We start from the raw sequence: 27,750 nt of genomic DNA, 5'->3' as shown, positions 1-27,750 counted from the left end.
ATTGTTCTATATTTATTATAGCATATTATTTAAAAATAGCAATTAACATATTAAAATACGATAAAACATTTGTGGGCTCTTATTCCATTCCATTCCATAGAGAAAATCCATTCGTTTTTACAGATCCACAGAACATTCAAATATAAAAGTAATTCTACTTTCTTTAAAATGAAATTATTAATTGCATGTTAACAGTATTCAGTAATTCAAGTTAGTACGTGAAGGACTATGTACATCTCCATCTCGCTTATACTACCGTTGGAAATCTCCGTCGTTATCTCCGTCCTTTCCTCTCTCACAATTTATACAGGAAAGGGTTCGTACATCTTTGTCTGACATCACGAATTGAAAAAAAGAACAGTCGAACTGTGCATTTGACCAAAAATAGTAATTACTATTTTCAGTCGCTAGTTTTTTGATTATCGACTGTTTCGACTGTTTTCAGTCGATAGTTCCCAACGCTATTTGTTAGATAAACTGAGGGTCTGTGTCCAAGTCAGCAGCCTGTCTCTTTTAAATTAGTTTTAGTCTTATAAATAGGGAATAAATTCATTATACCTTTGTCCGAAAAATTCTTGGTATTGCTTTTCTATTTTTGCTATATCGTGGTGTATCCCCTCTTCATACTCGCCACTCATGTCGCCCAAGTTATATAGGAAAAAGTCAAGATGTGAATTCAGAAACTGTATTTTGAAAAACATTCGAGTGCCAATCGTGTGGTAATTTTGCAACAAATTGTCGATTACGTGCTGAAAATTTGGTGATTTGTGGTTACCGAGGAAGTTAAGAGGACATTTTGTAAACTTTGGATCAGTCATCAGTTTTCGAACATCAGATTCGACAAATATTCTGTCTTTGATTTTTATATATGACAGTTTTGCATTTGTAGAAATAATGGATCACTGTCCGTACCTCAGACTGGCTTCGACATCACTACATAGTATAAAACAAAGTCGCCTTTTCTGTCCCTATATCCTTATGTGCGCTTAAATCTTTAAAACTACGCAACGGATTTTGATGCGGTTTTCTTCAATAGATAGAGTGATTCAAGAGGAAGGTTTATATGTATAATACATGCATAATATACTAAGGCAACATTGCTAATTTTAGAGGTTTCTAACGTGATGTCGTAAATTAACCTATTTTTTTAGGCTTATTTAGCAATTAGCAAAAACGCTGCCTAACCCTACGAGTTAGATCAAATTAATGTACTACAGTATTGTACACCATAAAAAGGTCTACAAAAATGTCCGCGATGGTATATGTTTATCTTTTAGGGATAACCCACATTAACCATTCATATTTTTTCTGTAGTGTATTTAATTTAGTATCAGCATTGCACCCATGCGAAGCCGGGGCGGGTCGCTAGTTAATGATAAATAAAGACCTTTATACTGTTCCATTCGTTTTTGTAATATACCGACAACAGCAGATACATGATTTTTCTGTTCTCTTTATAATGTTGGCACAGAAAATGAAATGTATACATTTTCACCAAGTGACCACTTGTACAGCTTTGTTCTGCGCGTATTATAAAACAATTTAGATGCCCATGGCATGTCAATATTTACTACAGCTAAACCAAAATAATGCATATAGGCATCTTTGAGTGCATTTGCCATTATCTTTTGACGTATACCGAATATATAACATCCACAAATGTAACAAAGACACTTTGAATCAACACAAAAACAAGTTCCAAATGATGTTTAATGCAACACCATCAACTGATATAAAAGCTCAATGTTGCCACCATGTAGAAACTCTAAAGATAGAACCAATCTTGACACGCTGATTGAAAATCTGATTGCAGGGCATAGAATAACAATCGTTCTCATCTGTTCGGATCTAAAAGTTAACCCGAATTTGTAAATTTGAGTGTTATTTATTTGTTTGTCTAGATATTTATCTTATATCGATATTGATAAGTTTGGTTTATAATTATATTTTAATATTTTTAGATTCTAAGTATTATCAAGCATTAATTGCTAATTGTTTCCGTTTAATGGAAGAGTTTTAGCCTCTCAGTTTTCATTAATATTTCTTGGTCTATGTTCGTAGTCTCCAAAAAATATTAAAACGTTGGAAAGACCAATAATATCAAACAATCAATAAAATTGTATTTTAATTGTCAACGACTACTAACAATGTAATATATTTTCTTAAATCTCCAAATAAAAATGGATGAATAAATGTGACTGAGAAATACATGAGTATAATGTTGCGTTCTATAATAATATACTGTTGAAATATGAATATAGCGTTGAATTTCAATTTAAACGGGGTATCGGATAGAGATTAATTGAATGGTTATAGTAAGCCGACGAAAAAACAAAACACGAGCTGGTTCGGTCCGATTTCGGAGACCATAAATTAACTTAATTTACACGTCTATTAATGCAAATGAAAATTTATCGGCCGCCATAAAAGAGGTGAAAAAGACGACCACCGCTAATTTGCATGAATTTATTGGGACCTAATCGCAGGAATTGCCATCCCGTCCTCGATCTCTTGTTTTTCGCTTTGGGTGCTGTCGCGTCGAAGACCATTATAAATTGTTCTTATTATGGCGGATTTTTATCGGATTTTGAAAGCCATAATCAAGATGTCGTAAAAGGTCTGCGTTATACAACGCGGGACGGTTTGTTAAAATCCACCAGAACGAGGTGCTCTCCGTTGAAATATCACGCTTTAATTAATGGGGACATTTCCAGCTCTAAATTGGATCAAGTTTTTTTGGATTTAATTAAATTTAAAGAATAGGCAGATATAAGTTGAAATTATAATATGATTAGTTCAATTGTGTAATTTCAGGTGTTCCACAGGACAGTATCTTTTGCCTATACGGCGATTTTATCATCTCACCAGGATCAGTATAAGCCACAAGGAACCTCCAGCTACATCGTAAGAAAATTCACTTGTGATTGAAAACATAGGGTATCAAGGCGAATAAGACAAAATCTACTCAGGTGACGTTCACCCTATGTAGAAAAACTTATACTCCAGCATATATTAATAATCATTAACTCACGTGTGCTGATTAAGTTAAATATCTGGTAATTCATCTGGATAGAGCTTAACCTGCAAAAACATGTACTAAAAAAGCGTAAACAAATTGTGCTTAAACTGTACCAGATGTATTGGTTCATAGGGCCTAAATCCAAATTATCTATGGATAATAAGATATTGTCGTATGAGTGAATTCTTAGTCCCATATAGATGTATGGTATCGAACTGTGGGGTACTAATAGCAAATCCAACAGAGCCATCCTTCAGAGATTCCATGATAAAGCTCCACCTGCCATTGGCGAAGCTATTTATACTTCGGGAATAGGAAAAAAACAAATAGTTAAGCTGCGAATATATTTTTATTGTTTTTCAAAGTATTCGCCACGATGAGCAATACCCTGTTGCATACGCTTGAACTAATTTTCAAAGCATTTATTCCATTCCGAATGAGGTATCTTCAAAGCACGATTTTTGGACGCTTCACTAGCTTCTTCGGGCGATGAAAATCGATGACCACGCAGTTTATTCTTCACGGATGGAAACAAAAAGAAGTCAGTGGGTGCTAAATCAGGGATGTATGGCGGACGATCCATCATTTCGATGTTTTGAGTACTCAAATAGTCTCTTGTTTGAGTCGATATGTGAAAGCTCGCATTGTCATGATGAAGAACAATCTCTTGTCGTCTCTTGTTTGTCTTCCTAATTTCACAGAAGACTTCTGGCAAACAAATGGTTGTGTACCAATCAGAATGTACTGTTGTACGATCCTCTAGAGGCACTGTTGCAACATAACCAGTTTTTCCGAAAAAACGAGCCACCATTTTCTTTGGAGTGATTCGTGCGCGAACACCCATACAGTCGACTGCTGCTTACTTTCGGGCTCATACGAATATATTCATAATTCGTCACCTGTCATGATTTCATAAACGTCTTTCGAAGCACCGCGATTGAATGGTTTAAACAACAACCAATCGACACGAGCCTTTTTTTGAGCGATTGTCAAATTGTGTGGGATCCAACGCAAACATAACTTTCGCACAGCTAAGTGTTCATGTAAAATCGCATATATGCTGGTGGGACTAATGCTTAGAGATTTCACCTCACAACATTTGAGATGACGATCTTGCTTAATCATTGCGCACACAGCATCGATGTTTTCTGGCACAACAGCCGACTTTCACGAAGCTCGTCGGACAGCGAACTACGACCACGTTTGAATTCACTAAATTGGCGATACTGTGATAATCCACGTCGAAAATCGTAAAAAATTATCTAATGAGAATGTTGAACAAATAGCGTCCGTGCCACAAAATGTTGTTAGTACGTATATCGTAAAAAATGTCAAACTTTACGATGGAACCGTTTAATGGACTCACATGACAACAGTATTGCCAATTCCCGAAACATAAATAGTGACCCTCGTATTCCAGTAACAAAGTAAATCAGCGTGATATACCCCTAAAAACCATATCGAGTGTGATCCGAAGTGTCACTATAAAGTACTCTGAAAGAGGGTCAGTACACCCGAATGCCAGTATCTGCCAGCATATACCAGTGTTAGATGTCAGTGAAACGATCTTGTACATGTTATTGTATAACATAAATCACATCAAATAATTGCCCATTGTGGAAAGCTAAGACTATATATTTTTAAAATATGTAGTTATAACAGATAATTATTAAAGGAGATAGTTGTTACAATTTATATTTTTTTACCAATTTTGATATCAATTATAAAACTAATTTCTATCAAATTTCAAATTGTTCACGTTTTTCTTGTTAATAAATATTCTTGGATACTATTAAAAAAATATTGTTACTTGCTACTTCTAAACACGCAAATAAGTAATGAAGTGTTACTTGGGCACTTTAATAGCTCAGACGTTTCTCAATGAAAGATATTTTCTTCAGAACTTTTCTCCAATTCTTTCATTCATCCAATATAATAGGTTTCTCGAAGCCCTCAAAATAGGCGCTGTTTCAGCGACGACATCATCGTTCGACCTAAATCTCTTACCACCCCACCATATATTCGTGTTTGAAAACAGGAAAAAGTTACCAGGGGACAAATCTTGGTAAGGTTCGTAGCCCAATTTATTTTAACCATGGTGACAACGTACCTGTGTAAACACTCACTGTCTTAATGGAACAACTCTTCCTTCTTAACCAACTTCAAATCCACAAAAAATATGTTTTAAAGCTCTGAATAATATTCGCCACTGATTGGCATTCTTTGGTGCTTTACCAAGAAAATTGTTGTTGAATGTAACAAAATAATACTTATTGAATGAGAGTTTGAAAAGAACTCATTCGGATCGCGACTGAACATCACCAAACACTCCATTGAAGAGGCCAAGACCAGTGGAGTCACAACTTTATTTACAACCACGACGGAATTCAGTAAACTACTCCTTAACCATTGAAATTGATGGTGGTGAATGCTTTCTTTGTTTTCGGTGATGGCCATTTCGTACCTAATATGCTACCTAATAAAGCTTAATCAGCATACAAAAATTACTTTTTCTATTTTCGATTTTTGTTAAAATTCGAAAGAGTATTAACTGCCAATAGCTATTCAACTAATCGAAGATTGCTTAAAATCTCAGAGTTTTCTATTATCAGTTACCGCGCGAAAAATTCAAATAACCGCTGCTTTATTAAAATTCCCTCTTTTATTGTATAATAAAAATTTTAAAATAGAACAATTATATCGAGTTATTATTTTTTCCAAAATGCAAGCACCTGATTTTACCACTGAAATGTGCTCTTTTTAAACATTTCTCATATATTTTTTACATACTAAAATTACAATTGTGTTTTTTAAGATAGAAGACATAGATTGGGTTCATTCAGAAAATATTTCAAATAATCGAAAAACGACAATGTATTGAGATGGGGACTGAAGTGTGAAGTAGTGAAGCCCTAAAATTTGTTATAAAATATAGGTGATTCAAACAAAATCAGCTTACTGTTTGAGAGTAGAGAGTCTCTTGAAACAGCATCAATAATTACACGCATAAAAACATAATTAACTTCAATTAAAATCAATTAATTCCACAAAGCAATGAAATTATGTTTACTTTAAGACCTAGATGGTTTATTGGAGGATGATGAAACTTTCCATAGGGTTAAAGTTGTTTGATAGACCGTGGAAACTTTGATAGAGGGAAGAATTAACATATTATCCCAAAATGTGTAATTCAATTGGAATGTTACAAATTGTCGAAATTTGAAATATAAGTTTTACAACATAGCGTTCTGCCTAGAAGACCTATTGAGCATTTCACGAATTTTAACAATGTACAAATATGGTTAAATGGTGAAAATCATTATCCAGCGATATTAAGTGACATATCTATGTGATATATGAATGTCATAACATTATTTTTCAAACAAAAGAATATTTATATGCGAACTTAATTTGCATGGGATTTATTTTAATTTAACCTGTCATTTCTCTTTAAATTCACACAATTTCAAAATCGAATTACTCTCGTAAATCTAGAAAATAATTACATCAACTTTACGATCCACAAGGTAAGGTATCTCTTTTGGTTCCCCTCCATCCAATAACTTTAACTTCGACCGGTCGTCATCGTAAATCGAAAGAATTAATTTACATATTAACACCTCGTCACGAAGGGTCTCTCGCCTTCGGCGATGCCATCTCTACTGACCAACGATCGGATCAGATAAACCGTGGTGTGAACAAATTAACTCTGGGCTAGTTGAGGGGAAAATACGGTGGGTGGACGGACTGACTTATTGCCACTGCTAGATTTAGTTATGGTTATTGAAATACCGAATACAACCTGTTATTATATACAGTTTAATGTTTTATATATATTTTACATAAATGGTAATAATATCATAAATTAGCATCTCTTTTCAGTGAAATTGAACATTAGAAGATTCAAGTACATTTTATTAAGGAGTAATTATCAGCAAACATTCTCATAAAAAATCTATTGTTCGAAGATAAAAAGGAAAGTTACTAATACCTATGGTATGGAGGCTGCAAAAAATCATTCAAATTATTGTTGCTTTTGCAGCATGACAGGAAAACTAGGTTTGGATATCATTTAAAGTAATTAGGACTGAACTTTTGTGCAATTTGAAAGCCCGTTACTATAAACTAATCGTAGCTAATATAATAAACGTTCAAAACAATTGGTTACAAGATGGCATGTCTAGTAAGATAATGCGCGTTAAGTGCAGGAAAATAAACGGTTTCGCCATAACATAAATGAGATGGAGAAACGATACAATGAAGATAACAATGATGAATAACTAATGTAGGTCGCTTCACAGATAACTAGAAAAGGTTGACATGAAAGAAAAGATATCCAAGAAACTTTCAAAGAATAGGGAAAAAGATTACCAGAAACAGGCTCAAGATATTAAAATGTTAGCAATTTGACTCAAAAATTGTAACCTTAACAATGTATAACAAAAAATATCTAATGATTTTTAATGTCTATTAGGTGTTTGAATACATTTTGATCAGTGATAAGGCGAAAAATGAAGTAATCTCAAAGACTTTTTCACTAAACAACTACAGAAAAACTCGAAATATAATCATCTATGATAGCTACTATTCTTGCTCCACAAACCTCATTAATGAATTGACTACCTCGAGCTTTGGATTAACATATTGTCCATTTACTAGCCTAAAACAAATGGATTATCGTACTTTTAATTTGAAATAAATCTCAGTCAATACATCATCATTTTTACAAATAATAATTTATCTACCTATACCCTTATATAATAATGCATTGTATTTTCCTTGTCATTAGGTCATTAGGGTGTCGTTGAGAGTTTTATATCTTATTTATGTGATACAGGTATACTTTTGTTAGCGAATTTAATTATTTCATAGTATCACTGTACACTGTTCTTACATCTTAGCAAAATGCTGTCTAATTTCTTCTTCGCTGATTCTCTGAAATTCACATTTTTCAACTTTCATTATTAAAATATATTATGTTTAAAATAAATGTCTAATTATTACTAGTTACTACAGCTTTTGCTATTATTCTTGATGGCCAAACCTTATTAATGACTTGAGTACTATCAACACAACAATAATCATTTTCTTCTGTGCTTTTAGCTATCATTAAATTTTGGCATATGTTGATACATATTCTATGTCGTTGAAAAGGATGTGTTATAAATTTGGCAGCTAACATTCCCACTATAAATAAAATTGATGCTGTTTTGATTTTATAAAATTTAACCTTACATTCTGCTCTTGTTCTTCCATATTTTAAAACCAATATATGTTAAACCACCAAGAACAACACAACAATTTAATTATTATTACTATAAAATTATTAATGTAACACAAAATCTAAATATTCTAGTTTTTTTTTTGTTATTGTGACCTGATCGATAGGATCTTTTTTTTTTGATCTGGAACTTTTATGAATTTGATTGTTCCTGACGAACCAGGGGGCATTGATTATTCTCCTGAAAATATTGTTTTGAAAGACTTGAAGATGTTACATCTGGCTAGGTAAGACGTATTTTAGATAGACACTGGAGCCGTATAGAAAGATTGATCGAACCAGCATCTTGTACAGGAGAGATTTTATAGAGAGAGGAAGCCTGCTGGCCCGGTTGATCGATTATACCGATCGACTCGAAAAGAATGTACCGCCATTAGCAAAGGAAGCCAATATAGTTTATTCCTTTCTATGATTTTCTATGCAGGATAGTGAGCATGTGCCAAATCCGGAGGAATTTTTTAAGTAACCAATCCTAACATTCTGTTGACAAAATATTGAGAATTTAAAAGAGTATCATCTTAAATAGGCGCATGCGATACAGTATTTTAGATTGTTAATTTGGCGCTAGGTGGCTCGAGGTATAAATTTGATAGCAAAGCTGAAATTTGACATTTTCTGCTTTCAGAAGGCTATTGTAAAAAATAAGAAGGCATAGTGTACGTGTGTTTATATTTGATGGAAATAATCAAAAAATTACTGGATATTTTGGACTTTTTCGGTAATTCTATGCTTCTTATAGAAACAATTTGATTTATACACAAAGAATTTCGGTTTAATTTTCTTTGACAAAGCTTTTGTTGAAAGCGTCTCTTTCGAATTGGAGTATTTTTTAACATGGCTGACAAAGCAAACTTAAAAACTTATAAACTTACCTGTTAAATATTCTTATTTTGCTAACTGTGTTTTATGGTTCTTTTTTGTTAAAATGTTGTTTAAATCTTAAAACACCTCAGGGGTTGCGTCCCTGGATATAGTACCATTTCAAATAGAATACCCAGCTTTCCTAGGGATCCTGCTCTATGTCAGAAATAACTTTTAGTAATAACATAAATAATAAATTAGAGCAAAAAGGTTTATAATATATATTTTACACAAGATAACTACAAAATGAAATGTAGAAGAGCATTGCTTAACAGTTGTTAAAAAATGTAAATTATATGTAACTGATTTGTAAAATATAACAAGCCTCCACTTTAGCTGTGGCATCGAAGAAGGAAAACATTGATACAAATATGTTAGGAAATGTGAGTTGAACAGGGAAGTCATTAAATCCCGGCAGTATGATAAATGTAATTTGACAAAGCCAGAGACTTTTTTACTTTGTTGGTAAATCATATTTCGAATATTCTATTTAATTCCCAGATTATGCACAAAACTTAACAGACAGTCTGTCCAATATTTTATATCACCAAATGCCTGTATTTTTTAAAAGGATCAACTGTTTGAGCAAGACATTTCAAAATAACTAGTCTTCAACATATATATTGTACTGTACTCTATATTTGACAGAGTTATATTTAAAATAATATAAAATGTTCCATATTCAATAGTTTATTAAACTTATTTATATTTATGTATATTTAAAAGTATATGTTTTGTGTTAAATCTATTATATTACATTTTAATGTATTGTTAGTATAATATATTGTCATTAAACAGAATATTCTAAGAATTCTCCTCTGAAATAATATTTGCAATGTAAATTTTACATATATTTAAATAAAATGTATTTTAAACTTTTATTACATTTTTATTTTTATTACTGCTATTATTATTAATAAAATGTTTTAAATTTCCCGCTACTCATATTGTCAGTCGCGCCCTCTGGTGTCAATTAACACTAAACTTTTTCACAGGCAATACATAGAAGATACACTTCTAATTACTCTGTATTTTGTGATTCTGTTGGTCGCCAGGCGCTGAAAGTCATACCGCAAACACTGGAGCTAAACAATGTGTAAGCACACTACGACGTTGAATGTTCTGCATAATACATATTTTTAATGTTCTGTCTAAATTCGCCGCGAGTGCTCAGACTTGTACTGAACTTTACAGGACTTGATCTGTCGCAGGCAGCACGTTTTACTCTTAATACTACAAAAAATACATCAATATAATATAATACCCTTACTAGGTTACCATTAAAACGTTCGATTTTTTTACCTTCTCTCTATTATATAATTTCTATAACCTTCTCGCAGCCAGCTACTATTTAATTGTGACTATAAAATATTCTCAAATCTACATAAAGACACAAACAAAATTTCATCAAAATCGGTTCAAGCGTTTAGGAGGAGGAAATCAATTTTTGTCTATTTTTAATTGATTTGATTTTAATTGATTTTGAATTGATGTCATTTTACAAGACGATTGTAACTAATTCATAGGATAAGGTAAACTGGCTAATAACCTTTTTATAACCTTCTTATTAACCTGAGTTATTCGAAGGAACCGAATACTTGCGATTCAATCTGGTCTAGATCTCGTCCAGTTTATCGTCACCACGACGCTGTCGTCGAGGTGGTGCCAGCAACGTAAGCACGGCCACGAAGTGCAACTTAAAAATGCAAATGGCAAACGACTAATTAACGAACGACCCTGTAAACCCGCCCGATAAATAATCGTTCCGGTAATTAACCGACAGAGGTCGCGTCGATCTAACTAAATTAACTCGTACGGTCGTACGATCGTACGGCGTTAAGTAAATTATAAATGTCGGGCTCCGGATATGTCGGGAGGTGGTCGAGTCGGGTACGGGCCGCTTCGATTTTTTCGTTTTTATTATTCCAACGTTCGATCGCTTTATAATGTCTCTCTTTTCGCTGCCTCTCCCCGGCCGCAGCGATCAACAAGCAATTAAGAGTCCTGTTCGGGAACTGACTGGTAATGAGTTCGGTCGCTCCGAATGATTTACTTGATTTATTCGTAACGTTGAGTTTTTAATATTCACGATAGTCCACCAAGAGAGCCTTCTTGATGTTTTTTTTTATTATGACCAGCACCAGTCGCAGTATTTGCAAATGCAGTTTTCAATATTTAAGGGTTATAACAGGTCAATTGAAAAGTCCCCGGCCTAACACATAGATGGCGGTATTAGAATTAAATCCATATGTTTTTAGTTAGTCCAAGCCCTCAAAAGATGCGTGTATAAATTTGACAGGTGTCGGATCATTAGTTTGTGAATTATAACATTATGAGTGAAACAACTTTTGTTATTGTGAAAAAGATTAATAAAAAAGAATCTTGCGTGTTAATATTGCTTTTTGAAATACAGTTGAAGTAAAAACTTGGCTTGATGTCGAGTTTCCGGATACTGCCCCAGGAAAATCAACCATCAAGAATTGGTATGCTAAGTTTAGACGTTGTGAAATGAGCATCGAAGACGGTGAATGTAGTGGTCGCCCAAAAGAGGTTGTTACCGACGAAAACATTTAAAAAATCAACAAAATGATTTTGAATGACCGTAAATTGAAATTGAATGAAATAGCAGGCCCTCTAAAGATATCAGCTGAACGTATACATCATATCATTCACGAATATTTGGGTATGAGAAAGCTCTGTGTAAAGTGAGTGCCGCGCGAGCTCACATTGAACCAAAAACAACGACGAGTTGATCATTCCGAACAGTGTTTGAAGATTATCAAACGTAATAAACCCAAGTTTTTGCGTCGATATGTGACAATGTATAAAACATGGTTCCATCATTTCACTACGAAGTCCAATCTACAGTCATCAGAGTGGATTGCACACGATGAATCCACTCCAAAGCGTAGGAAAACGCAATAGTCGGCTCGCAAGGTTATGGCGTCTGTATTTTGGGATGCGCATGGAATAATTTTCATTGACTACCTTGAAAAAGGAAGGACCATCAACAGCGACTATTACATAGCATTATTGGACCGTTTGGGCGTTTTAACATCTGCCGGCACGGTACCGACGCGGCAGCAGCATGGCACCCACACGCACCGGCACGGCCCCGACACGGTACAGTATTTTGTTTTTATCATTTTCTACTAATTAAATTAGTGTTCCAATATTATATTTAAAGCTAGATAATTTCCTCTTTTGACCTTAAAAATATCTCTGTACACAATAAAATTATAAATATATATATAAAAACAAACGACACGATACCGACATATCGGCGAATGTGAAAGGGTTACATTTATTTACGTGTGATTACGGGTCCACCGATATCGGTGTCGTGTCGGTGTCGGCAGATGTGAAAACGCCCTTTAAAGGACGAAATCGCCGAAAAACGGCCGCATTTAAAGAAGAAGAAAGTGTTGCTTCACCAAGATAATGCACCGTGTCACGTGTCAGTGCAAACGATGGCAGAAATCCATGAATTGGGTTTCGAAATGCTTCCTCATCCACCGTATTCTCCAGATCTAGACCACAGCGACTATTTCTTGTTCTCAGATCTCAAAAGAATGCTCGCTGGGAAGACATTTTTGTCGAATGAAGAGGTGATTGCCAAAACTGAGCCCTATTTTGAAGTACAAATCGTACTACAAAAATGGTATCGAAAAGTTGGAGGGTCGCTATAATCAATGTATCACCCTTGAAGGGAATTATGTTGAATAAAAAAATAATTTTATTAAAAAAATGTGTTTTATTATGATAAGCCGGGGACTTTCCAATTGACCTGTTACTACTTGTACAATTAAACTTCCTTGAAAACTTTTTTTCCCACCGAAACCACCTCACTTTTTTTATTTATACATGAAAATTAATACATTGAATCTAAAAACAGTTCCATAATTTTCATAAAGTACTGTTAGTTGTGTCGGTAATTCCTTTCCGCTTATTTTTGATAAAGCGAACATGTTATTTACAATTGTTTGATTTTGATTCATCAGTGTTTGATTTTATACATTTTGCCTGTCAAAATGATCGAGTTTCTTCTTGAAAATTCGGATGCTTTCATCGAGACTTTTTTTGACGTGCAGTAAAGTAGTGCGTCCTCGATGGCGTGCCCCATTAATTCGAAAGGGTGATCGTCCGGTGGAGCCAGGTTAGAAGAGTACGACGAGTGTTATAAAACTTCCCATCATGGTGATTTCAATAGTTCCTTGACTTATTTTTGCTTTATGAGACTACGTTGCTATGCAGTAAAATCATCATCATGTCATTGAACGTATTCTGAATGATTTTTAATCAATTCGTTTTTTAAATGAATTAATTTTTTGTCAGTAATGAACAATATTAATTGTTTATCCAGGTATAAACATGTCATAATATACGACACCAAACTGGTCACAACAGAGACAGCGAATAGTCTTGCTACTAAAGAAATGAAGTGTTCGCTTGGGATTTTCGAAATAAATCTATTTTTCATCCTTTTGCCATACCTCTGAAGCAGTATTGTTTAATTCAATCATGTATAACCATCTTCTCATTTTTTGAATCTGTTCTATTGTTTACAATCGTTCACAAATTGTTACTTGAATTTATGTTAGGGATTCATCCAATGACTACTCCAATTCCGTATGCTCGAACTTGTTCAGACTACCAGAACATTTTTTGTTTTGGTCGTGAATACATTTTATTGTTAGAGTACGATATTTGAGTTGCCTAAATCATGTTATCTATCAACAAACGATGGGATTGAGTGGCTTTTTTCTTATAAAAAATATAAGAAGTAATGCGTGTCGCATGTTAAAGTCTCCTTTTACCAACCATGGGTTTATCTGGACTGGGCCTAAAGTTTAACTCGGACTCCGAACCACGGTCCTCAGCATTAAGCCTACCGACTGGCGAGTGACCAACTTTAGAAATTATCCCAGAAGACACTCTTGCCTAGAACATTCACAAATTTTAAACAATCACAGACATAAATTTACGACCAGCCCCAGCAGGACTCGAACCCGCGGCTATCGCAACAGTAAGACTGTCCCATCGCCTTTACCACTGCGCTACCAAGCCGGTCATTATACTGTTATTTTGACAGAATGTAACATGTCTAGTGTAGAGATTAATATCATTATAATAAAGGGACATATATATCAAGTCGGATTGCAAAAATATAGCTAGTGAAGTCTGTCAAAAAAAGTGGAAGGTAATTACGAACACAACTGGTACATATTTTCCTCCTTAGTCCTTTGCTTATAAGACGTAAAATTGACTAGCACAATTTTTCCACAGACCACACGCAGTATGTGAAGTTTTAGAGTTTTACCAATAACATCAACAATTTTCTTGTGTTCCACTATTTAAAACTTGCAAAGAAATAAGAAATTGTTTATTTCATTCAGTTAAAACAAGGAGTAGTACAACAACTTATCAATTTAATATAAAATTATTTTTATTTAAAAAAAAGTTGGGCTCAACCGGGATTTGAACCCGGGACCTCTCGCACCCAAAGCGAGAATCATACCCCTAGACCATTGAGCCTCACAATATGCGTTTGGCTTATGTAAAGATACTACTAGCTACTTACATAATTATCAATAATAATGGGTTGTCGTTCGACCTTCGTAGAGTAAAGACGTGTTTGGAGCGACGGTCAGTGTAATAAATTTGAAAGTGTACTACCTGTGCCACAAATGCGATTTTAAAAAATAAGTAAAAACCGTGACGACAATAACAGTGTTAAAACTGCGCGTTAAATGTTTAGTGAAAATGTGTTTAAAACGATGGTCACTGCAATAAAGTAACAAAGGTAAAATTTTGGGGGCTGTTAAGGGTCGGAGGTGCATCATCTGTACCACAAATGCGGCGTTATAACGGTTCTGAAACAAATACCGGTACTGAAATTTTTGTAAAAACGTGAATTAAACTATTCATTAAATAAAAATGATTAATAGAGAGAACCAGAGACTAAATGAGATGGAAACACAATCCTCAACGTCAGGTGAAGCTTATCTGGCACAACAGAATCAAATCTTTTGTCAAGAAAACCATAAGAGAACGCAAAATGAGCAAGCTCTCTATAATGCGTATATTAACGAAAAAACAGCCCGACGGAATCTGGAAATTGCACTAACAAATATGCAAAAACAATTAGATGCACTACAACTCCTAATAAAAAACCAAAACACATACAATCCAACTAGCATTCCCGTAGTGAACCAGTGCACTGAAAACAAATTGCCTGTAAACTATGAAACAGACGAGGAAGAATTGCAAAAAGAAGTAGGCTGGATAACAGTTAAAAGAAATAAGAAACGAAAAGCAAACTACACACCTGAAGCTTCACCACAACAACCAAAAACCATTAAAGCACAAGAATTGAATAAAGAAATAAAAGTGCCGAGACCACCTCCAATTATAGTAAGTAATGTCACAGACTTTGACTTGCTATATGAAACAATGAAAACAAATAATATACTATTTAGAGCAACAACATTAAACAATGGACAAATCAAATTAAACGCCGAATGTCGTAAAACTTTTACGAAAATTGCTGAGTGCTTGGAATTCCTAAAATTACAATGGCACTCGTATGAAGATAAGCAAACCAGAGACATTAAAGTAATGGCAAGAGGGCTTCCACCGACAGCTAAAACTACTAAAATAGTGGAAGAGTTAATAAAAAATGGACTTAAATGTACTGACGTCACAAATATCCTGAAAAAAGAACGAAATAAAAATAACAATGGAGAAATAGTTGTCCAGAAGAAGCCTTTACCACTGTTTATGTTATCATTCCAACATAACACGGACATAAAAGCAATTTATGAAATTAAACAAATTCTAGGAGTCGAAGTAAAAATAGAACCTCTTAGAAAGGCAAATCTTGTGCCACAGTGCAAGAGATGCCAATTACATGGACACACACAAAAATTCTGTAAAAGGGAACCAAGGTGTGTAAAATGCTCAGGAAAACACATCACGGGAGAATGCAAAAAACCCAAAGGAACAAAAGCGAAATGTGCGAATTGCAATGAAGCGCATCCAGCAAGCTACAGAGGATGCGTAGTTGCGAAAACATTCCAAGAGAGAAGAAATAAAATCAGTCAGGCTAAAGAGCAAAAAACAGTGACTCAAAATAAACAACCAAAAATGTACAACGAAATCAACGATGAAATGACCTATGCTCAAAGCATAAACCAAACCGCTCAAAAAGAAACAAAAAAAGAAGACGTTACAACCAACGAACTGCTATTGAAACTTATAGCAAAGCTGGACAACCAGGAAAAGATTATTGAATCGTTTTCTGAAAGATTACTTAAACTCGAAAACAATAGGGCGGTGGCCTCAAGAACTAAAAATGGCAAGTAAAGACATCCGCATCGCAATTTGGAATGCTAATGGGATTCAGAAACATCACGCTGACCTACAAGTATTCCTAGAATTGCAAAAAATAGATATTTGCTTAATATCTGAAACCCATTTGACAAAGGAATCCTTTATTAAATTTAGAGGATATTACTTTTACCACACCATTCATCCAGCTAACACAGCAAGAGGAGGAAGTGCAATAATAATAAAAAATAATATATGCCATCATCAAGAACCCGGACTCAGTTTAGCAGAAAATCAGGTAACGGCAGTAACTGTTATATCTAGCAAATACAGGGTTACATTAGCTTCCATATATAGCCCTCCAAGATACAACCAAAAAAAAGAAAATTACTTGAATGTTCTAAACAACCTAGGAGAAAAATTTATAATCGGTGGTGATTTCAATGCTAAAAATACAAGATGGGGATCTAGAATGACGACAACTAAAGGTAATGAATTACATAAAGCAGCTGCTGAGCTAGGGTGCAGTTACATGTCGACAGGAAAACCAACTTATTGGCCTACCGATCCAGAGAAAACTCCAGACCTGTTAGACTTCTTTATAGCTAGAAACATAACCACTAACTACATGGAAGTTGAAGAAAATTTTGACTTAAGTTCAGATCACACACCTGTGATTTTGACGCTGAGTGAAAACATTATAAGAAAACAACAAAATCCAACATTAACCAACAAGAGGACAGACTGGGAAGGATTTGTTGAAGAAATAAACAATCGAATTCAACTAAATGTTCCCCTTAAGACAGAAGACCAATTAAATTATGAAACCGAAAAATTCGTTGCAGACATCCAACAGGCTGCTTGGAATAACACTCCAGAAATTAAAACTTCAACCAAAGGAATAAATTACCCGAAAGAAATCAAGGAAATGGTAGCTGAAAAACGAAAACTACGGAAAAAATGGCAGCAAAATAGAACACCTGAAAATAAGAATATCTTAAACAACATAACACAAAGGTTGAAGAGGGAAATTTTGGAAATTAAAAACAATTCCATAAATAACTATCTACGAAATTTAACAGATGACAAGAACACAGACTACTCGCTCTGGAAAGCCACTAAATACCTAAAACGATCCTGTCTACATAGTCCTCCGATAAGAAACATGCATGGAAGCTGGGCACGCAGCAACCTGGAGAAAGCAGAAGCATTCGCTGACCATTTAGAGAAAACTTTCAAACCAAACGAAAGTGAAATTGAACATACTTTACCGGACATAGACGGCGAAAATTCGACAATTCAATTAACAACTCCGAAAGAAGTCACCAACGTTATTAAAACTAACATCAAGCCAAATAAATCACCAGGCTATGATTTAATAACAGGGCAATTGCTGCACAATCTGCCAAGAAAGGGTATTATAAAGCTCACTAACTTAATCAATGCAGCATTTCGACTGAAATATGTCCCAGACGTTTGGAAAATGGCTGAAATAATAATGGTTCCAAAACCTGGAAAATCACCAAATGATATAAAAGCTTATCGACCTATCTCACTGTTACCGATGATAGCTAAGGTATTTGAAAAGCTCCTCTTGAAAAGATTAAAACCAATTATAGAGAGAAAAAACCTAATACCAACACACCAGTTTGGGTTTATTACCAAACATTCAACGATTGATCAAGTGCATAGAATAACAGATGTTATTGAAAAAGCCTATGAAGATAATAAAGTATGCTCAGCTGTATTCTTAGATGTAGCACAAGCTTTCGACAAGGTATGGCACAAAGGCCTCGTCCATAAGCTACAGAAAATATTACCGAAGCAACACACCGAACTATTAAAATCTTACATCACAGCCAGAATGTTTAGAGTGAAACAAGAGGAAGCTTACTCTACAATAAAAGAAGCTAAAGCAGGTGTACCACAAGGAAGTGTACTGGGGCCAATTCTGTACCTACTTTATACATGTGATATACCACAAATCGAAAACATTACAATGGCTACATTTGCTGATGATACTGCTATTCTTGCTGTCGGAAACAATAGCGAAGAAGCAACCCGAAACCTACAACAGGCTACTGACGCTATAAATAAATGGACCCAAATCTGGAAAATACAAATTAACCAAAACAAATCTGTGCATGTTCAATTCACCTATAAACAGGCCGCGCTTACACCATTGACCATAAACCACACTGTCATACCATACAGCAATAATGCTAAGTATCTCGGAATGACACTTGATGCAAAACTACGGTGGAAGGAACATGTCAAAAAGAAAAGAAAAGAACTTGAGTTAAAATATAGAAAAATGTATTGGCTAATGGGAAGAAAATCTCAATTAACTATACATAATAAATTACTTCTATATAAACAAATATTAAAACCTATATGGACATACGGAATACAATTATGGGGATGTTCCGCAAAAAGCAACATAAATCTAATACAAGTTTTCCAGAACAAAGTCCTAAGAAGCATCGTAGGTGCACCCAGATATTACCGGACCATTTATTTACATCGAGATCTTCAGATACCGACTGTCAATCAAGAAATTAAAAGAATTGCAAAGAGACATGAGGAGAGACTTCACTCTCATGTTAATTTCGAAGTATTACAACTCTTGGACAACACCAAAACCGGACGCAGACTCAAAAGGACCAAACCATTTGAACTTGTGTAGTGTGTTGTAGTGTAGTGCAGTGAGGTGCATTAGAAAAAACTCAAAGTGTTAAAACAATTATTATTATGTTAGAGACTATATAGGACTGATGAGTCCTATTAGATATATACCTAGATTTAAGCTATTATAAGGACAAATTGTAGGTTAGTCGGCAACGACTAGTAACAATGTATATAATTATAAAAAAAAAAAAAAAAAAAAAAAAAAAAAATCAATAATAATAATCATGTAGTGTTTATACATTTTATCTTCACCAAGAAATGTTTAAATATTCTATGTTAAGAAAATTGAAGTCTGAATAGATTAAGAAAAACTAATAGGTTATTACTCGACCTAACCGACACTGCCCACGAATTCCGAGATCGTTGCAGAGCCCATTGTAATAAAGGCCCAAACAATAAGCGTTTAAATAATAGTATTTTTTGCGCCCGAAGTTATTTTATAAATAGAAAATTTGACGTTTGTGGAAGGCGTTTTAATAGCACGGAAGAAATGGATGATGGCGTTTTATCTGCCTTTATTCCCGTTTATTACTGCGAGAGAACTTTGATGGTACATTTTGCATAATAGATTCATGTTTTATGCATCGCGTCGTATTATTTCTTTTTCCTGGTCGTTAAAGGTCAGTTTAAATTTAAACTTGTGTAGATTTATCTTTTATTATTTGATAGATAGACAGATTTTATTAGTACGAAATTGAAAAGTCCACTGATATTTACTTCACCTATTTCAAAACCAAAAAATTATTTTATAAAATCCTATTAATTATGCCATAGGTCTGGGTATCACTGGTCATCTAAACATGGAATAGCCACTTTGTAGTGGTTAAAATACATCCTTATAAACGATATCGAAAGATATTACCCTAATACCTTTTACCTTTTTTATTTCTGATCAAAAACAAACATCATGGTGACCAGAAAATATATATTAAACAAGAGAAAAAAACCTGAATAAAAAGGTAAGAAGAAAAACACTATGGGTCATACTAGAGCAGTTATATTAAGCCCAACCCTATTTATAATATTAATGGATACAATAATAAGGAAATATCAAACACAAAAAATAGGACTACATTAAAACACATATACAAAAACAGATATAAAATATAATGCAACAGATAGACAAATATGGAAAAGGTAGAAATGTCGGTAGGAGCGGATGATATAATAATAACAACTTCCGGCTCGGCAACTTTCCGCTATTGCGATAGTCCCGGGTTCGAATCATACTAGAGCATGATCATAAATGTATGTTTATGATTGTTTAATATTTGTGATTCTAGGGAAGAATGTAAAATCCGACAAGGAAAATGATCCCAGTCACATCAGTAACCAGGCTGGGTAAGACCGGATCTTCTGCGATGATTTCTAAGTTGGTTAGTCGCCAATCGGTATGTTTAATGTCGAGAACCGTGGTTCGGAGCCCACGTTAAACTGTAGGTCCAGTCCAGATAAACCCTCGTTGGTAAAAAAGAAACTTTGAAAAATATTTTTAAAAATATAACAACCGATAACAACTACAAGATACAACCAGCAAAAATCAAATGCCACGGGAGAATCAAGGATGGAACAAAAATGGACCAAATAAGAAGTAAAGAAATAAGACTACAGTATAGAAAATGTGGAAAAGTACATAGAAAGGAAACCACTCAATTGGCAGAGACACTTAACGGCGCATGATGGTCAGAATACTGGTAAAGAAAATAAAGAAGTAAAGAAGTATACTCCAACACCACTATGACACACCACTTAAAAGTGAAATTTTTAAAAACCATGTAGAAACTACAAAGAACAAGAAAGGAAAGAAAGAAAACAACAAAACAACAAACACAAAGTATTTTAAGAATTTCTAAATATCTGACAATTATACATTTTTGTTTGTCATCGTCACTCTAGTTACTCTTGGTCTCTACGTTGCTAAATACTTTTTCTTTGTTTAATACAAATAAATCGCATAACAACAATAAATCGCTTAGACTATTTCATTTTGTCCTGTGTATTTGGTGGTGAAATTTCTGTACCCTCTAAGCGATTGTCATCATTTTAACTCAGATTTTCTTGAATCCCTCTTTAAGTTGCTGATCTGCCAGTTTCAAACTCTATATTTTGATAGTGGCACCTTATGCTTTGGATTTGACTTGGTCATTACAGTTGCATTTTTTACACTTTCAGGCGTTAACAGGAACATTACTCAATTTGCTTTATTATCTTGGAAAGCAGGTTAAAATATTAATTTATCTTGAACTATCTTGTTGATGCTATTGTTTTGATATTTCTATCTTCTACTTGCTATTCTGTTCAGCTAGATATGTTTGTATACATAAAAGTACTTTCAGAGATGTTCCTAGCTAGGATCGCTTCTTCATGGATATAGTCTATTTAAGCCAATATATACGGTATTAAATATCAACTAAACTCGCTAGACAATCATATACAATATAACTAATTACCATATTCCTTTGTCAATTGTTATTAAAATTTGAATCCACTTTCTAACGAGATTTATTATTCCAATGTTTACACTTGGAAAGCTAATCTGTGAATATGATGAACATGATGGAAAGCCTCATTGCAAATTTTTAATTTTATTAATATTATAAATAGTTTATAATTATTAAATATATATGTCTTGAGAGAGTGCACAAAGTGAGTCATCAAAAATCATATATTTTGTTAACATTAGTATTTAACTATCTTTTATTAATATTATTTCTATTCTGTTATGCACCAGAACTAATAGAAATATAAATGATACAAAATATTCGGTTTTATCGAATTGATCGAAGCCAATTTAAATAATCCATTTTTAATTTAAAGCTATTTTTTAGACTTAGACGCTGTCTTGAAATGGTGATTTATTTTTAGAAGATTAAACTATCCCATCGACATTAATTGAATTTGTCATTAATTAAATTGATCAATTAATTATTCAAGAACCGGTAAGATAATGTACGAGAGACGCATAAACGGGATACAGGAATCACTTCTCCAGCTCAAGTCGACCGTATTCGGTAAACGGTACCCAAATATATCATCTTACAGGTTTGAATGCATTTACATAACCACACGATTAACACCATGACCATTTTCTAGACAGTTTACGTGATGTTGTTTGTTGTTTTATAGTGTACAATACACATGAACATTGTTTATAACAAGAATAGAGTGATTAATATTTAGTGATATATATCAGATCAGAGCCGAGCATTCATTGTGTACTTCATTTTAAAGAATTTCAAATTAAATAATGAATTAGTCATTAGCTTTTAGTTGTTCTTTTGAATTATGAAAATATTTTATTATTTTTAATTATTAAATTTTCAAACTAATTTTTATTTTGAAAGAGGCACCTGGCAACATTGGAAGACATTATTTATAAATTTTTATTAGTTAACTTTAAAAAACTTGGATATATAGAGCAAATTCGCAAACATTATTTGTAAATATTATTAACCCGATATTAAAGTATCCCAAAGTAAGCAGTTGTTCCAAAATCCATTGAAAAAAGTCCATAAAACCGTGTCGGGACTGCTAGAGAAGAAAACTAAAAAGAATTATCCTGAAATGCAATAGAAAATGTCGATGTAACACATGAACAAATTGGACGAATTAACTCCAAATGAATAATACAATTTTGCCTGAAAGATGTTGTTTTCTTAAATAGGCTCGGGACTTATTATATGAACTATGGATGGATTAATATTAAACTATTAATGGTAGGAAAGTTGTTTCGATAGTTGTAGTAGTTGGGTTGTAGGATCAAATAAAATTTTGAATAAGTAATACACATTGTTTTTGGTTAGAAAATATATATATTGTTAGAAATGAACGTAATTAACACGTATATTAAAACTCTTCTATAAATAATTACAAGGCAAATGTGAATAATATATTAAAACAATAAGGGCGATACATACAAATATTAAGAGATTAAAATACGCAAATATTAAGAGAGATATGTTTATTAGAAGAGAAATGTGAACTGTACGAGCTGGTACCCAGGAATATGACCTCGATATCCCAAACGCGTCCTTTTGTAATCGGCGCCAAGGGTGGAAAGGGTAGATAGATCGGCCAAACTGACAGGACCATTATACACGGCTTATATTACCACATATACGCGTACTTGTTGCTCTTTTTGGTGTTGTAACAGGTCAATCGAAAAGTCTCCGACCTACCATAGTAAAACACATTTTTTGGCAAAATTACTTTTTCTTATTCAACATAATTCCCTTCAAGGGTGATACACTGATTATAGCGACCCTCCAACTTTTCGATACCATTTTTGTAGTACAATTTGTCTGTTCATGTCACCTTTTCATTCGACAAACATTTCTTCCCAGCGGCAATTCTTTTGAGATCTGAGAACAGGAAATAGTTGCTGGGGACCATATCTAGAGAATACGGTGGATGAGGAAGCAATTCGAAGCCCAATTAATGAATTCTTGCCAACATTTTCACTGACTTGTGACACGGTGCATTGTCTTCGTTTCTTTTTCTTTAAACGCAGCCGTTTTTCGACGATTTCGTCCTTCAAACAGTCCAATAACGCTATGTAATATTCGCTGTTGATGGTTCTTCCTTTTTCAAGGTATTCAATGAAAATTGTGCCATGTGCATCCCAAAATACAGACGCCATAACTTTACTAGCCGACTGTTGCGTTTTCCCATGCTTTGGAGCGGGTTCGTCGTGTGTAATCCACTCGGATGACTGTCGATTGAAGTCCAATGAGCGGAAGGAGTGAAATGATGGAGCCATGTTTCATCCATTTTCACATATCGACGCAAAAACTCGGTTCTCTTCAAACACTTCAATACATGCGAACCATCAACAGGTCGTTGTTTTTGGTCAAAAGTGAGCTCGCGCGGCACCCACTTTACACAGAGCTTTCTCATACCCAAATATTCGTGAATGATATAATGTACACATTCAGTTAATATCTTTAGAGTGTCTGCTATTTCATTCAATTTCAATTTACGGCCATTAAAAGTCATTTTGTTGATATGTTTAAATGTTTTCGTCGGTAACAACCCCTCTTGGGCATCCACCGCCGTCTGCGGTGCTCATTTCACCACGTCTAAACTTAGCATAGCTATCCTTGATGGTTGATTTTCCTGGGGCAGTGTCGGGAAACTCGGTATCCAAGTTTTTGCTTCAACTGTATTTTTTCCCTTCAAAAAGCAATATCTTATCAACACGCGAAATTCCTTTTATCCATTTTTGTCACAATAACAAAAGTTGCTTCACTCAAAATGCTATAATTCACAAACTGATGACCCGACAGCTGTCAAATTTATTCACGCATCTTCTGAGGGTTTGGGCTAACTAAAAAAAATATGGCTTTAATTCTAGTAGCGCCATCTATGTATCAGGTCTTGGACTTTTCAATTCACCTGTGTTATATATATTTCTTACTGTTGAAGAACATTTTTATCACAAAATGTGTTAATTTCTAATCCTGTTTAAATTTTTTGACACCTGGTAGCATAAATCATTTTGATAACCTTTCAGTTAGAATGTCATAATATTGTTATTGTCATAATTATGTAAATATCTGTGAAAACTTCGGCTCGTTTTTATTTCAAAACAAAGATAAAACGAACAATCGAATACCAGAACTGGCCAGGAGACGATATCTCCGCCGAGGACAAAGATAAATCAGGACGCGTATTAAATTAATTAATTGAACGCACTGGTCGGTGTTATCTCGCTGGTCTTACAATAAAACAACTCCGAGCTGTCGATGCGGAACGTGTATCAAGATGATTGAGGTGCCATTCAAAATATGTTAAGTAGATAAATATATATTTCGGTAGGAGCAACAGCCACTGCTGAGAGTTAGGTCCGCGCAACTGTGGCTACCGAGTAGTCCGGTCAAATAGCACTTGAAGCACGTATTATAATTAATATTGTTTTTTTTAACTTAAGAGATTTTGGTTATATTGACCATGTTAATATTTAGCAACACAATAAAAATATGTCCAAAAAACGTGCATTTTACTGGTAAGAACGAGACATTATGTATGTGTTTCTGATTTATTTGGCGTCGGCATTTTCAACTAGAGTAGTCAAAAATATTAAGCAGAGAATCTCTTATCCCTAATTCACTAAAAGAACATTCGTGATGAACAGGTTTCAAAATAGGTTGAAAGTTGTAGTGCGCATGCACTTTGCTTAGTTTCAGTGTTCGCCACAATGAGTTTCAGCGCTTGGCGATGAACAGAACGCATTTCCAGGGGCCGCGGATCTGGCTAACAAATTTGAGCGAACATGGGAAAAATTGGCGGGAATATGAATGACATATGTTTTGGTTTCGAAAAAATAACTCTGTTTTTCCTTGTAATTTAATTATTATTATAAAGATGTCATTGAGTGATAAATATGTGTTTTATATCTATTAATGATTAATAATAATAAATATAACTATATAAAAACCTCAGTAAATATACGAAAAATCAATATATTTATATTTTACTTGCAGGAATCTGAAAATATTAAACTATGATTTCTATTTTGCAAATAGTAATTACAAAAATAGGTGTCAAAACTATGAATTGTTTTCCTTATCTTTCATTAACGGGAATTATATTTATTGATACTTTCCATAGTACAAAATTTGTGAAATAATATGAAAAAAGTATTTCACAACTGGTGAGAGAAAAAATGTTTAAACATAATACTATATAAAATAATTATTAATAACATAAAAATATTAAGTTTGCCAACTAATTTTATTTATTTCATAGAAGAATGCAAACATTTTAAAAGGTGACGAATACATTAACATGTAAAAGAACCACCCATTAAACGCACTAGACTCAGCAATCGCTTCTTAGCTTCTTTCTAAAAAGAACTATATCTTCGACCTAAAATATAAAGTAAAACTGATTAAACACAGTAGTTTTAGAGAAAATAGTCACTTACCTATGTTATTCTTTAGAGAGCAGATATTTCACTGGTCTCAAGGTGTTACTCCTTCATTTTTTCCAAGATGTATCACAAATTTGCTTGTTAGCAAATATATTTTTTACTTCATAATTTGAAAAGATACTAGCATATTATTCTCTTATAGGTACTGAGGCTTTTCCATCCAAATCATCTTGCACTTGTCAGCTTCTATTTTTTCATAATTAGTCATTGTGTCTGAAATAATTTAAACCCATTCAACAAATATTTCACCTACAAAATAGTAATAAAATATATACAAAATACAACACGCAGTAAATACAAATTCAGGCCTGTTTATATAATTTCTGTCCCTATCATTGACGGATGAATTGCCTGATGGCTCCATTTAAACATTTTGTGCCACCAAATAAAGGTAATATTCTTAATTTAAGGTTTTATTATGTCTACCTCATAGTGAAATTTACACATATACATTTTTTTCTCTTGGGACTGAATATATCTTCCGGTGATTTTTATAATTTTGTAATCGTTACAGAATTGTAAATCTCTTCAAGAATCTATAAATAGAATACTAAAGCCGTACAAACATAACAGTTTTATATTATATCACTACATAGTATAAAACAAAGTCGCCTTTTCTGTCCCTATATCCCTATGTGCGCTTAAATCTTTAAAACTACGCAACGGATTTTGATGCGGTTTTCTTCAATAGATAGAGTGATTCAAGAGGAAGGTTTATATGTATAATACATGTATAATATACTAAGGCAACATTGCTAATTTTAGAGGTTTCTAACGTGATGTCGTAAATTAACCTATTTTTTTAGGCTTATTTAGCAATTAGCAACAACGCTGCCTAACCCTACGAGTTAGATCAAATTAATGTACTACAGTATTGTACACCATAAAAAGGTCTACAAAAAAGTCCGCGATGGTATATGTTTATCTTTTAGGGATAACCCACATTAACCATTTTTATTGTTTACTTTTTACGTGAGAAAATGGCTTATTTACGAAGCTATTTTAAGCAATACGGCATTAATCCTTATCGAATTAAGTACCTTAAATACAGTGTGCAATTAATATAGATCAATATGGTTCCTTACAGCATGTAAATTAAACAAATATGTTATCTTGTTTTCATTGAGTGACATAGGCATATATATTTTATGCCCGTGCAAAGTCGGAGCGGGCCGCTATGTTTTTATATACAACGTTCATATTTTTTCTGTAGTGTATTTAATTTAGTATCAGCATTGCACCCGTGCGAAGCCGGGGCGGGTCGCTAGTTCTTACCATAAACTTTAAACGAGTTGAATTTCAATATTATTCGTATTTTCCACCTTAACATAACTTTTTTTATTATGTTACCGGCCATACAATAATTTGATATTCTTTTAAAAACGATTAGACAGTACATATTATTTTAGCAATAAACATTGCTTTTTAGGGAAAAAACACTACACGTACCGTCGAAGAATGATTCACAAGACATTTTATTTTGGCATGCCATTGTGAAAAGTATGGTTATAAACAAAAGATTACAAGATTCCGATGATTTTTGGAGGCAGAAACTTTCCGAGAAGAACCGAACGCCCCACGAATTGATTTCGATCACCGCGAACGGAGAGATTTCCGCCGAATCCATGCCGAATCTTCGCT

General features: G+C 33.8%; 1 protein-coding gene and 1 non-coding gene across 2 annotated transcripts in view; both read right to left on the bottom strand.

The window, feature by feature from the left end:
• The window catches only part of LOC143199141 (ATP-dependent DNA helicase Pif1-like), a 346,278-nt gene that overhangs the window by 36,856 nt on the left and 281,672 nt on the right, over positions 1 to 27,750 (bottom strand). The gene's annotated exons all lie outside the window — the stretch shown is intronic.
• TRNAP-UGG (transfer RNA proline (anticodon UGG)) lies at positions 14,625 to 14,696 on the bottom strand. The gene has a single exon. It is a non-coding gene; the product is annotated as a tRNA-Pro (tRNA).

This window comes from Rhynchophorus ferrugineus, unplaced genomic scaffold (assembly GCF_030347505.1).
Source record: "Rhynchophorus ferrugineus isolate W39M unplaced genomic scaffold, kcgeb_rfMv2 rfM6, whole genome shotgun sequence".
NCBI classification, from domain to species: Eukaryota; Metazoa; Arthropoda; class Insecta; order Coleoptera; family Curculionidae; genus Rhynchophorus; species Rhynchophorus ferrugineus.
This window is presented reverse-complemented; position numbering and strand designations above follow the sequence as displayed.